The sequence below is a fragment of the Caretta caretta genome, chromosome 14 (genome assembly GCF_965140235.1).
Source record: "Caretta caretta isolate rCarCar2 chromosome 14, rCarCar1.hap1, whole genome shotgun sequence".
Taxonomy (NCBI): Eukaryota; Metazoa; Chordata; order Testudines; family Cheloniidae; genus Caretta; species Caretta caretta.
Genome location: NC_134219.1, coordinates 15,312,808 through 15,327,105, shown reverse-complemented (window position 1 = coordinate 15,327,105; position 14,298 = coordinate 15,312,808). Strand labels below are relative to the sequence as shown.

General features: G+C 49.3%; 1 protein-coding gene across 8 annotated transcripts in view; it reads left to right on the top strand.

The window, feature by feature from the left end:
* The first annotated feature begins 1,070 nt into the window (after positions 1 to 1,070).
* Positions 1,071 to 14,298, top strand: part of CASKIN2 (CASK interacting protein 2) — an 86,686-nt gene continuing 73,458 nt past the window's right edge. For 6 of the 8 annotated variants that reach the window (XM_048817496.2, XM_075119269.1, XM_048817499.2 and 3 more), the window contains exon 1: positions 13,223 to 13,635. The gene's annotated coding sequence lies outside the window, so the exon portion shown is untranslated. Of the gene's footprint in view, positions 1,198 to 13,222; positions 13,636 to 14,298 lie in introns of those variants that run through there. The other 2 variants (XM_048817493.2, XM_048817494.2) reach the window with 2 other exon arrangements.

The following is a 14,298-nucleotide window of genomic DNA, read 5'->3' as shown; positions in this document are numbered from 1 at the left end:
CGAGCCTGACCTATGTGGCAGGCAGTGCCCAAGAGTCACTGGACCTCATGAGCTTTCCATTAAAATCGAAGGCACAAGTGCCCTCCACTGCCGTGAGAGCAGGATCAGGCCCACTCAGTCTAAACAGGGACTAGAGGAGTTAACAGGACATTTAGGCCAGTGAAGATAATGCCCGCTGCACATTCCCTGTGGAAGGCCCAGGGAAGAAATTCAGGCCTGCTGTAAGCAAGTGAAACTCCAGCCAAACTGCTCCAAAGCCTTTCCCTGGCCTTGTTTCTTATTTAAAGGTGGCCCAGGGGCTGACTAAGGAAAACCCAGATGGGCACTTTCTCCTTAACTACTTTTGCCATGTATTCCCAGAGCATCCACTCCTATCCCTGCTTCTCACTTAAAAGTGGCCTCGTGCCTGCTCAGGGTAACTCCAGGCATGCCTTCCCCACAGGGATTCTGAGGGACAGATCTCTCTATTGAAAGTGACTCCGGTGGCATATTTGCTCCCCACTGGGTGGCTGCTGTAGGTTATAATATCTGCTGACACTCAAACAAGCCATGTTTTCATATGATTAATTACTCCTTGCCTCCTAACGGGAGCCGATAAGCCCCCAAAGTGTCTCATGAAAACGGAATGAGGAGTTCAAGCCAGCGGCTTATGGAATAACAAACAGCATAGGGACAGAGCGCGGCTGGCTGCCATGTCACAGGGTTGGAGCAAGGCACGCTCTTTGTCCCTGCTGCAGACTAATCCGAGTGGAAGGGGAACCCGCCTTTATTATCTGGGTGGCAGATAAATGTCTCTGACCTTCAGCTGATGACTGGTGTGAGTGGATGTGCAGAACCTGCAGGGCTTGTGAACAGACATTTTAGTTTCTCCCTCTCTGCCTCAAGTGCAGAGCCCAACTGACATCAAAGCAACAGAATGTCTAATCCTGTTTTGAATCAGCGCAAGCACATGCAGAGAATGTTAAACAGTGAATCCGGCAGCAGAAAAGAAAAAAAAGGATTATCTTTAATTTCCTGAGAGAGCAAGGGAGACGGAAAGAGAGAGAGAAAGAAAGGAAAGAAAGACATAGGGAGAGGAGGAAGTGACTGTACAGACAGATTCACAGATGGGTAGTAGAAGGAGAAAACCAGGCAGAAGGGAGCAGGAAAATCAGAGAGAGAGCCAGAGCGCCACAGCAGATGTGTTCTGATTGAAAGGTGAGTGTGAGCAGATAGATATCTAGAGCAACATGGAGCCAAGTGCTGGAACATGGAAGGTCTGGTCCTTGCCCAGTGGAGATCCTTCATCAGTTACCTGCCAGAGTCCCATGCTCTGAGCTGTAGAGCCGCTCAGAATTAATTGCTAATGGGGTTTGGTATGTTCGAGCAGAGTTTCAGAGTCTAATTTCTGTTCCCTCACCCCACAAAGTGCTGTTAATGCCACAGAACTTGCTTCTGTAGAGAGCTCAGTTAGAGCAGAACACTGGCTGGAGTGAAGTAGAGCGGTAGCCCCTTATTGTTTCAGTGCATGATGAGGGGCAGACTGCAGTGCTGCGTAGAGGGATGTTGTTTGGGGTAGGATGGGGGAATGCTTTTGCTTAAAGAGACTTTGGCTAGGTGCTGCCTCCTTGAGTAGAGCTTCCAAAACCACTGGAGGTGGATGGGAGTAGCTCCCTGTCCTTTCCCAATCTATAGCAGAGCTGACTGTCTAGCTAGGTTCTTATGCTGGTGCCCGTGGCTGCAATATTGCCACCAATTCCATACACAACAACTGCCCAAACTCTGCGCCCTGGTTGGCATTCAGCAGAGTCCTACAGGGCTTGTGCTAATGGAGCTGTATCTGGCCACAGGGAGGTGGAAAAGCTGGACTGGGGCAGTGAGGCCTTACAGAATCCAGGCCTACCACATCTGCTCTTGTCATCCGCATGACCAAGCCTGCGAGCAGGGCTGGAGTGCACTGGCCTTGGTGAGGGAGGGAGTCATAGCTGCCAGACAGGCCCAAACGCCCATCTCCACAGCAAGCATTCGACTTCCAGAAGCGACGCATCCCCCAGTTTGGAAAGGGAGTCCAGCCCAACGCCTCCAGTACCTCCTCGTTCACCCCCAGGGGACAGGGAGTGAGGGCTGCGTCCACATGGAAAGTATTAAGAAAAGGGAAATTCCTGACCTGGGGCCTTTCCTCTGGGATCCAGTTGTTTATTTTTCATAAAAGGGCCTGGATTGGCAGCCCCCCTTCCCCTGGGGAGCAGAGCCCTCTCACCCCAGAGCAGGCAGCAGCATGGCAAGCCACTGCTAGCAAGCCAGCGTACCTCACTCCTGACCCAGAGGGACCTACCCTAGGCACAAAAGGGGAATTAAGTCTCCATGCCTGGAACAGGGTGGCCTGCCTCTGTAGGGTATGTCTGTTTAGCATTTTGGATTGAGCAGGAGCCAGTCTCCCAGCCTGGATGGCCAGATTTGGGCTAACAGGGCTGGCGCTAGCAGTCTGAAAATAGCTGGATAGGCATCATGGTGGAGTTGTGGCTCCGTCTGGACCTTGGGCTCTGAAGCCTAGGGAGGTGGCGTGGGCTTCATATCCCAAGCTGCAACTTCAAAGTGCTGTCTACACTACTGTTTTTAGAGCACCAGAACCCCATTAAGCCAAGGCTGGAGCCAGGAGAGGAGGCTCACTCCCACTAGATCCAAAATGCTTGCAGACATATCTCAAAGGGCCAGGGCCATCCAGCCTACTCTGAGGCAGGGCCCCTTTAAGATCAGATGTTTGGGCCTTGGAGAGAGAATTATCAGGCCCAGCTGGGCAGGTTCAGGTATTTCCTAATGAGCACTTTGATTCCTGGGAAGGCTGAAAGAGCTCAGGTTGGAGGGGAGCACCAGAAAGCGGGTTGGTGTCTGTGTCAGGGGAGTTGGGGAATGGTAGTTGTTAGATATATGTTGAACTGTGTCATTTTAGAGCTTGCTTGTGCAATTGGTAACTGGTGCCTGAAGAAAGTGCTTGAATAGACGTGGGGCATGGTGTTAACCCTTCCTGGGCTGGGCAGGGGGGAACAGGCCAGGTGCCTATAATGACCCATTTAATCCCAGGCCTCTGTGCCCATTAGTGCTTACTACAGAAGATACTCTTATAAATGCTGTGGTTATAGCATTGTAAATGTACATGGCACTCTACAAACATGCTCCCTGACCTGGAGAGCTTATGGGCTCAGGGACCTTTGGACATCAATAAGTGTTTTGAAATTAAGTTGAGGGAAGCGGGAATGAGCCCCAAACCTGTTGAGACATATGCATTAGGAAGTGCATGGCAGAAGCAATAGGGAAGGGTGGGGAGAGATGATCTGGGGAGGGGAAGACTACAGGAGCAGGTAATCTCTCTTTCCGGTTACCAAGGCCCTTTCTCAGGTGGATGGGGGTAGCATGAATGAAAGTGAAGGAGCAGGATGGAGAGAGCCTTGAATGGAGTGAGGAGGGGGAATGACTCAAGACATGAATGGAGTGGGATTACGTGGGAACTGGAAGGGGAGGATGAGGGGTTTGATGTGGTAGGAGACTGAAGGAAAGCTGGCTCAGAGCCATAGGAGACAAAGAAAAGGTGGCTGGCTGATCAGTAGGAGCCAGAATGAGACCTGCTGGGCCACCCTGTGGCAGGGTTTGGGGAACCCAGTCCTACCTTGAGCAGGCCACTGATTGGATGACATGCTGCCCTGGGACACTCAGTAGGAATGTACTTGGGCCTTTCAGTGGGTTAGGCAGGACTGAGTTTCCTGGCAGGTGTCCTTCATTACCCTTGCAGTTAATGCCGCCACCTGCTAATTGCCCTGGGAGCCTGCTGGAAGGGCCCTTGCTCAGCAGACAGCCATAGCCCAACACAGCCAGTCCCTCTTATCCCCTGTTACAGCCCAGGGCTGTAACATGAGATCATAGGGACTAGCTTCTCCTGTTATAAACTGGGCACTGTTTCTGCTGGGCTAGGGCTGAAAGAAAATCGTCCCCTGGATATAAACCTCATCAGTAGCATTCAACAGAGTAAATTAAAATAGCAAACACCAAGCTGCCGTTTGCCCCCTCCAGGCAGATGAGTCATGAGGTAGATGAGTTTGTCTTTCTCCCATGAGATAGGGAGAAAATCTACCATGAGGTAGATGAGTTTGTCAGAGTTGGAGTTTGTCTTTCTCCCATGAGGTAGATGAGTTTGTCAGAGTTGGAGTTTGTCTTTCTCCCTCATATCATTGGAGGCAACTAGGGGGAGCACAGGAGTCTCACCCCATGGGCAGCATCTGGATGGCTCAAGGGGCTGGTTGGGGACGAAGCAAGGGTTCAGCCTGCACCTCGCCCTCCCCTCCAGGAAAAGCAGTCATTGCATGTAATAGAGTGTGGCCTTGATTCTGGGCAGCAGCTGAAGGGACTTGTTTAATAAGTGAAGCCCAATTATTGAACCTGAGGGCCTAAGGCAGGATGGTTGTCTTCACATTTAGGTGTTCACACTGTCACTTAAGGCAGGTACTGAGCCCCTTACATGCAGATCTAGGTGCCCTTGTGGGGCTCTGGGTATCTGGACTTAGGTGCCCAAGTTCAGTAACTGACTCTCAACCTGCAGATTACTGAATAAGTGGGCAAATGTTTAAAAATGTCCCCATGGCATCAGCAGCTGCAGCCCCCGAGCAGTCACTGTCTGTTCGAGGCCAGAGACAGGAGATATGAAATGAACAGATATGCCCCTCTGGCTAACAATGTGCTATACATTCTGCCTACCCTGCTGCCTTCTGCTCAAATACCGTACTCATGTGGCAGGATCCTTCTGCCTGGATTGTTACAGTAGAGTCAGGATGATGGCATTACAAAGACACTTGTACATACAGGAGACTTATAGCTGAGCACTATGTATCTGGGCAGCTAGCTCCTTCCAAGGTCAAAGTGCTTTGCAGACAGTGGACCGTGTGCTGCACAGGGTAGTAAGGTGTGGCTGGAAAAGCCCCACAATGTAGGGAGAGAAGCAACATCACTGTATTCTCACCTTGGGAAAAAGCCCTCCCCTGATGTAGTGATGGCTCTGTGGCACTGGGGGCAAAGGGAAGAGGGTGGCTTCAAGGAGCAGTTGCTGCTCTCCATGGCATGTTCCTAGGGAAACTTGTACTAACTGTAATGCTCATTCTGAATGCACAGAGTCCACCTGAGTTGGGGCTCCTGGAGCAGCCAGGCTGTCATAGGGAAGAGAGAGACCCAAGGGAACTATGCAGAACACCAAAGGATCCCTATTAGATTCCCTGCTGTTGGAGCTATGTGGGTCTCAGAACATCAGGGTATTCTGTTAGCCAGTGCTCGCTCCCCTCCCTTGGGGGAATGATCCAAAGGAAGCACTGAGATGATCCCTGGAATGATTTCTCCCTTGTATGGAAGCATCTGCCCTATTACAGGTCCTGCTCCATGCAGATGGGAGGTTTCAGGCGGTAGAAACTGCTGAGCTATCGTTTGCTCGATATCTGTTTCATCTGACCCAGGTGGTGCTGTTGGCTGGCTCTCCAGAGGAAATAGCTGCCCCCTCAAATCAGGGATTTAGCCTACTTTTTGTTACTCGAGTTTGCAACTTTAGATTCTTGTTGGAATTTCAGCAGCTGGATGTCCAGACAGCAGTACCCAAATGTATTTTCATCCATCTGTGCTAGACAAGAAGGTTGCAGCCTTCTGAATCTGAACCTCACTACAACCCTCGGTCACCTCCAGGTTGGGTCACTGTAATATGCCCTGCATGAACTATATCTGGAGACTGCTCAAACTTCAGCTAGTGCAGAAAGTGGCTGCTCAATTACTTATCAGAGCCTCCCACAAGGAGCTTATTACACCTGTTCTCCAGAGTCTGCACTGGCTCCCAGCTCATTTTCAGGGGCAGTTCAAGGCATTGGGGTTTGATCTGTAAATTCCCAGATGGTTTGATTGCTGTATTTCTAAGGAGCTGCTCTTGTCTTACAGCTGAGATCAGATGGGGCATTTGAGCAGCCAGTCCCTGGAAGTGTTCATCTGGGTAGGCTATGCTTAGTGGAGGGCTTCAGCTCCAAATCCCACTTCCTCAGGATGGTCACATCAAGCCCACATTTGGTAACCTTCTGGCCACACAGCAATGCCTCCTTCCCCAGGCTTTCTCTGAAGCTGTTGAGGAGGGATGAGGGTTTATTATGTGGGGGGAGCTATGAAAGCTTTGTTGACGGTGTATCAGTTGACTGGTTCTATGTGCGCCTCTAGGAAGTTAGATTTGTACATGTGCCTAGAGCTTTGTACAGCACCAGTCTATAAACCTGAGTAAATAAATGCGGCCCTTTAGCCAACTAATCCTCACAGCCCCCGACTGGGAGGCAGGGAACCATCTCCTGCCTTTTACAGAGAGCTTGGCTCAGGCTTGGAGCCAGTGATGTCCCAGAGATGCCTCGCTTCCCGCCATTCCATCACCAAACCAGGAGAGATGTTCATGCCTGGGATGGAGCCATGCTCTGTGGGGGCTGCTGAGTTATCCCTGCCAGAGGTGGTGACTTTTGGGGTTGTGAGGGTTGTCATAAAATTACTGCTGAGGCAGAATCTATTCATCTTTAGAATGGAAAAGATAAGATCGTACCAAGGGTCGGGAGTGTTTAAAAATAGGGATAACCTTCTCATTTCCCCTAACAGCATCTTCATCCCACTCCGCCGTCCTCATTTGCATGGCGCAAGCTGCCCCCTGTGCTGGACTATCAGAATCCTCTAGTGTTTTCAGAGGTTGGGTCTTTCCAACCAGTGCCCTTAATCTGCCACTTTCACTGAGCGGTGCCTCCACCTCCTCGCCTGGCTCTGCTTATAAGAAAGTATTTTAATTTAAATGTGTTTTAAATTAATTCCCCAGCCCCTTCCTTCCACCTGGCCCTCTGCAGCATGCACACCCCTGGGACACAGGGCTTAGCTCAGGGACAGGAGCCCTGTGTTAAAATACAGTGGCACATCACTGACTCGGTGTTCCTGATGGTTATACCACCAGACCACATTGCTCCCGACTGTATTTAAACAGAACAAGAGGGAAAGGCAGAGCTTTGCCTGAGCTACAACTAAAAAAGAAAAGAAAAGTAGGTCTCCATTACGCCGTTTCATAACATACCTACCATGTTTCAGAGTAACAGCCGGGTTAGTCTGTATTCGCAAAAAGAAAAGGAGGACTTGTGGCACCTTAGAGACTAACCAATTTATCTGAGCATGAGCTTTCGTGAGCTACAGCTCCCTTCATCGGATGCATACTGTGGAAAATACAGAAGATGTTTTTATACACACAGACCATGAAAAAATGAGTGTTTATCACTACAAAAGGTTTTATCACCACCCCACTCTCCTGCTCGTAATAGCTTATCTAAAGTGATCACTCTCCTTACAATGTGTATGATAATCAAGGTGGGCCATTTCCAGCACAAATCCAGGTCTATTCTCAGAGGCTCTTTCTTAGAGGCTCTTTCCTGCCACTAGGTGGAGATAAAACCGCTTCAAACTTTCAAAGCCTTGCAGTCCATGAGCAAATGAGAGATTTTTAATGGAAAGTTTTGTGCTCTTGGGCCCAGACCGACAAAGGTATTTAGGTACTTAAATCCCAGTTTTCGGCTCCACTGTGATTCACAAAACCCTTGCTTGGTTGGCGTCTAATCTTATTTGGTGCCTAAATTTTCAGGGTGAAAGGCACTTTCGTGTCTGCTTCTGAGCATGCGCACTGCAGCCTCATTGCCAGCGTTCAGACCATCATCCTTCTCCTATGGAAGGCCCAGCGCAATCTACAAAGTGGTGGATGACAGGTGTTCCCTTGCCTGCAGGGCCCAATCCAGTAGAAGTGCTCTGAGCACACTTACTGGATTGGGCCCCATTCAAAATCCAGGAGGAGGAGATGGTGCTGGCCACCATATAATTGTGAACTGAGGGGTTAGAGCACTCAGCTGAGAGATGTAGGGAACCCAGGTTCAACCCCACTCTCTGCCTGAAAGAAGAGAGAGGTTTTGAACAAGGGTCTCCCACCTCTCAGGAGAGTGCTCTAACCAGCAAGCTCTGGGATATTCTGATGCGGGGGTTCCCTCAATCTCTCCTGTTGGAGCTGTTCTACTTTGGCTAACTAATTAGAGTAATCAGAGCTGGACCATGGGTCTCCCACCTCCTGGATGGGATGCCCTAACTGCCTGGCCATAGGGTTGTTCTCTGGTCCACTGAATATTTAAGTATTTATACCCAGTGGAGCAGCTGCAGCTGGAGAAGTTGAGGGAGCCGTCATAACAGGATATCCTATAACCCAGTGGTTAGGGCAGCTCCTTGGAAGTGGGAGACCCTGGTTCAAATCCTTTTTCCCCTGGGGGAGAGGTGGTATTGACCCTGGGTCTCCCACATCCCACTCTTACCCCTGGGCTAATACTTAGAAGGTTGCTATTACCAACACCGTCTCCTCCACCAACACTGTCTCCTTCTCCGGCTGTTTTGTGTGGTCTGAGCAGGGCCAGCTTTCCAAGCAGATGCTTGGGGCGGCATTCAAAATGGGGCGGCAGTCTGTGTCCCGCGGTGGCAATTTGGCGGCGGCCCCACTGCTCTTCCCGCCGTGGTGGCTTTTGGGCGGCAATTCAGCAGCGGCTGCTTGGGGCGGCAAAATTGGTAGAGCCGCCCCTGGGTCTGAGGCAGGCACCTCATTCGTTCTCTCAAGAACATCTACAGTGCCTGACTCCAAGGGAGGGGTTCCCATCTGTGGATCACAAGCAGATAGGCACCCAGCTCTGTGAGAGGGATGGGGCTTAGGACAAACCCCTCTTGTCTGCACCTTCCACTGAGTAGTTCAGGAAGCTCCCCACCTAACATGCTGGTTCTGTGGATTGCATTCTTAGGCATCTGTCTCTCCCCATGCAGTGTATAGGGAGCCTAGGCACCTAACTCAGGCTTTGTGGATCCCATTGTTATTCCAGGGATTTTCTTGGCGCCTGAAAGTTAGGTGTTGCAATGCCTATGTCCCTTTGTGGGTCTGGCCCTTAGTTTTTAAAGCCCTCTCTTGCTCTTAGCTGGGGCTAACAAAGCCAGCTGGGGATGCTCTAGATGTCCTGCAGGATATTTTGCTCTTGGTCGGCAGGTTTTTTTTTTCTGACAACAAATACATCATTTTATTTTGACTATTGCAAACAAAATAATGAAGGGATAATCTCAGGAGTTAGATGAAGGAATAAATAGCTGCAGAGACTGATGGAACAGCACAGATGAAGTGAGGCTTTCAATCACCCCTCTCCGCCAGATGTGGGCTCCAGGGACATAGCAAAGGAACAAGTATAGCCTGGGAAAAGGGGACATCTCTGTCTGGTCCTGTGTTGGCATTCCAAAGGGCTGTTGCTTTCTCAGACTTCCAGTGACCTACATGTGAGGGGTAAGATGATCAGTGGATGAGTCAGATTAAAGGGCTGGTTTAAATATGCTGACTGGAGAATGAATTCTGCTCTTGTTTATAGCAATGTTTAATGTCCTGGAGGGGGCTGTATGCATATGCGTACTGTATGGCACTAGAACGACTCATCTCTGTGTCCTAGCTCTTGTACTGCTGATGTGACTCTCCATTAGTTTCCATGGTAGGGGGCTTTGCTCTTGGAGAAGGAAGATGAGAGTTCTAGCCCCTTGAAGTTCTGACCTGCACACAGCAACACCCGCGAGAGTGAAGGGGAAGAACAGATCTGTTACAATACGAACTGTGTGGTTAGTATATTTTCTGTTTCAGAGGAACAGCCGTGTTAGTCTGTATTCGCAAAAAGAAAAGGAGTACTTGTGGCACCTTAGAGACTAACCAATATATTTGAGCATGAGCTTTCGTGAGCTGATGAAGTGAGCTGTAGCTCACGAAAGCTCATGCTCAAATAAATTGGTTAGTCTCTAAGGTGCCACAAGTACTCCTTTTCTTTTTTATATTTTCTGTGTACATCAAGCCAAAATATATTGCCTCAGATAGCAAATTCTCTTTTCTTCTGCCTCCCACCCTGAAAGGTGCTCTCAAATGACTCTTTGTTTAAAAAGAATACTATTCTAGTATAATCAATTCCCTACCGATAGCCTCCAACAGGAAGGTTGTACTACTCACCTCTAGATGGCAATATTGTCCCAACAAGACTGAGCTTCTCTTTAGTGCAAAAGGAAAAGTCCTTGAGAGAAGCTGAGTAGTTCTGTCCTATGTGCATAGAACTCACTAAGGGCTGGATTTTCAAAGCTGTTAACCCACAGTTCTAGCTGAAGTCAATGGGAGCTGCAGGTCTTCAGCACCTTTGAAAACCAGGCCACGCGAAAGTGAGGACTTGGGCTGGGGTGAGTTTTAGCTGTCCTCCTCCATGTTCCTTCCCCCAAAGTCACACCAGAAATGCAGCAATAGAGTTCATTCAGCTCCAATCCACCGCCCAGATTCACTCCAAGGAAAAGAATTTTAAAAAGGAGCTTGGACCCCACTCCAGTGCAGTAGAGGGGGTGATTTGTCAGGCAGAAAAGAGCCCTTTCTCCCCAGCTCTGGACAGGAGATCTGTCCCACTTCCCCAGCCTCACGGGATAGCTCTGGACAATAACACAGCTCTCTTACTTGCTGTGGGATATTTAGCTTTGAGAGGGAATCTTGTGTTGGGTTTTTCTTTATTGATGATCATCCTTCTTGGAACCTGTACTGTGGATGCTGTGAAAATAAATCAGACATCCCGATGCTTTGTCTGTCATGCTACAAAGCGCCTACGCTGGAGTCTGGTGTTCTGGGACACAAACAGTTCTTACTAAATGATCAGGAGGGAGAAATATTAGTTTTCCAAGGGTTAAAAAGCTGTGTGGTTTACTGATAGGTAGCAGGACTCTACTGTCTTCTAATCCCAGCCCTGACACAACAGTTGCTGAGTGCCTTCAGGCAAGTAACTTAAGCTAAAATTTTCAAATTTAGTTACATAAAGTAAAGAACCTAAATACGTGGCTTAATGTTCAAAGTTGTCATTGGGAATTGTTGTGGCTCGGTATAGCTGAAAATCAGGCCAAGTGCTTAATTGGCACCCTAGTTTAGAAATGTTGGCCTTGACTCCTGTGTCTTAGAACTTGTCTTCACACAAAAGTTGTACCACTTTAGCCATACCATTATAATTAAAATGGCACAACCCTCTTCGTGGGGAGACAGTTATTCCAGTGCAAAGGTGCGTATATCAGTGTAGCTTATTCCTGTGTGGGAATGGAAGTAAACTGTACTAGTATAAGGTGCCATTATGCTGGTATGACTGCATCCATGCGAGGTATTGTATCAGTGATAGAAAATCACATCCCTGAAGGAAATAGTGACATTGGTACAAAAACTGTGTAGACCAGCCCTTAGTTTCCCATCTACAAAGTGGGCTTATCTGCTTCCCAGGGTGTTGTGAAGCTTAATTAAGATCCTTAAAAGGACAAAGGTATTACATAAGTTTGGGGGATTAGTATAAATGTCAATGCGCTTTACAAGCGCTGACAAAAATCACATAATGAATAACAAGACCTTTAACTTCATGTTGCTTTCTAGCAAGATTACTTATAGCGCCACACTTCAAAATAGCAGCTGTAAAATGTTGACATTTCTAATCAAATGTGCATAATCTTTTTCTTTAGCCAGAATTGAAAAGACAGGGTGTATTTTAGAACTCCAGCTCTTCCTTCTCAGCCAGCCCTGCCATTTTCCTCATTATTCATGTTGCTCAATAAACTATGGTTTGGTATAATTTCTTAGGGGCTGATCTGGAGAAGTGCCGAGTACTTATGACTCCCACAGAAGCCAACAGGAGCTTTGGGTTGGGCCCTTCATGAATTAAGCCAATGTATGGGTTTTTAGTCTGATTAGCTGTTGATAATCCAGTGGTATTGTGCAGTGAAAGCTGTCCAGCTTTATTAGGGAAGGAGAAAGCATCACATGTACTGTGACAAAGTTCCTGCTCTACCTTGGTGGGTCTTGCGCTTATTGGTGCATTTGCTCACCTTAGAGCTTCATGGCAGCCCTCAGCTTGGCCGTTTTTCTGAACCCACAGTCCAGGTCAACTCCTCCTGTGTCTGACCAGGAGTTGGGAGGGTTTGGGGGGGAACCCGGACCCGCCCCCTACTCTAGGTTCCAGCCCAGGGCCCTGTGGAATGAAGCTGTCTAGAGTGCCTCCTGGAACAGCTCTGCGACAGCTACAACTCCCTCGGCTACTTCCCCATGGCCTCCTCCAACACCTTCTTTATCCTCACCACAGGACCCTCCTTCTGGTGTCTGATAATGCTTGCACACCTCAGTCCGTGTTCTCACTCCCAGCTCCTCACACGCACACCACAAACTGAAGTGAGCTCCTTTTTAAAACCCAGGTGCCCTGATTAGCCTTCCTTAATTGATTCTAGCAGCTTCTTGATAGGCTGATTAGAACACCTGCAGCCAATCTTAATTATCTCCAGAAGATTCCTGATTGTTCTGAAACCTTCCCTTTTACCTTACCCAGGGAAAAGGGACCTGCGTAGCCTGGGGCTAACATATCTGTCTTTTATTACTCTCCTAGAGCCATCTGGCCCGACCCTGTCACAGTACACAGAGAGATGGCTCCAGGGGTGATTACAGATTTTGAAATGCACCCAGGACCCTAGACTTGTAAACACCCAAAAGCAGTAAAACAATTGCTTCAGCACACGTCTGGCACCCAACAAATCTAAATCAGTCATGAGCCACTCCAGCAAACCCCCTGGTAAAGAATCCAGCACTGGGAGGGAGGCACAGGAACTCCTCATAGCTGAGCTCTCACGGGGGCTGCCGACCAGCAGGGACTAAAGTGACACTGGCAGTGTTTTAAAGCATTTAAAGTGAATCTCAGAACTGAGTTGCAAGGAAAGAGAGGAACCAGTTTGTTGTGAAGCTCTTCCCACCCCCAGCCCTGTAGTTCTCCCTGCTCCCATAGATAACCCATCCACCCTGTGCTCCCTGCAGCTGGAAGGGACTGGCACAGGGTAGTAATTAAGGGTTGGGACGCCTCTCTCCACCTTCCACCAGGCTCCAGCTGGGGAGCAGGCTCCGGTCCCAGGGCTTGCACACTTGGGCACTTGCTCCCTGTTGCAGTTACACTAAAGTCTCAGGTACCACTCTCCACACGCCCCTTCTCTTGCCCAAATCTGGAACCGCATCACCCTGACTGACAGCAGCCCTGGCCCTGCCCAGCTCCTGCAGCCCCCTTTGCTTTTCCAATCAGGAGAGACGGACCGGAGGTTGGGAGGGATTTCCTGCAGGGAGACGGACCGAGCGGGCAGGGGGAGGTGGCTTGGGGGAGAGAGACTTTTCAGAGTTCCTAGGCGCCCTGTGAAACTGACTAGATGGGTCAATTTCAGCAGCAGGGTCGGCGGTGCCCGTGGGAATCCCCAGCCGGCCAGGCAGGGCTCTGAGGACGAAAGGGGATATTGTTGCAGCAGCTCCGCTTTGCAGTTCCAGCGCCTGGAGACTTGATCTCCTCCCTCTTTCCCCCAGAGTCCGGGACTGTAAGAGATCAAAGGCATTTTTGTGTGGAAGTGGAGATCTGCTCTGGGCTTTCATTACACCAACTCTGCGGGGTGAGGTTGGGGAGAACGCTCCCCAGCCAGGGACAGACGTGGCTGAGAAGGAATCGGATTTGCAGCTGTGCCTGTTGGAAACGCAGGGGAGTTCCTGAGGAGGTGAGTTATGGAGAAGAAAGAGCGGGGGGCGGGAATTGGTGCGGGTTGTTTGCTGCCCGCAGAGAATGACTTCCCCTTATTCCCCTTGCTGGGTCTCTTGTGCCTGTGCCGTAGCTTTCACATTCTTTTAATAGGCTCCGCTCTGCTCGGGTCCTGTTCAGCGTTTTGATCTGAAAATATTTGTTTAAAGAAGTTCAAAAATCCCCTTTGTCAGGGCTGCCTAGTAACCTTCTTCTGCCCCAGGTTAAGTTTTTCCTGACTCTTTTTTATAGTTTTAGTCTCTTAAGAGAAGTGCTCCAGGTTGCCTTTTTTTCTCTCTCTCTTTCATTGAGTGTGTGTCCCCCCCTCCCCCGCCTCCTTCCTTTATAATCCCCCCCATTTGGCTTTTGTTGCAACTTACTCCTTGTGTGGTCTTGGGCAAGTGCCTTGAACATCCCAGCCTCAACGTCCCCATTTGTGATATGGGGGAGGGGGTGGTGATTAAGTATATTTGTGGTTTTTGTGGGCGGGACTAGATCTTCCTAGGTCTGTATAGTGCTTGGTAGAGGAGATGCCTCAACAGTGTTTACTGTTATGATGGTAGGGTGTTTCCATCATCCTAACCTTTGCAACTGGGGGCGTGGATAACTTCCCCAGACTGCCTTTTAGGGTTGGGGTTTTTTT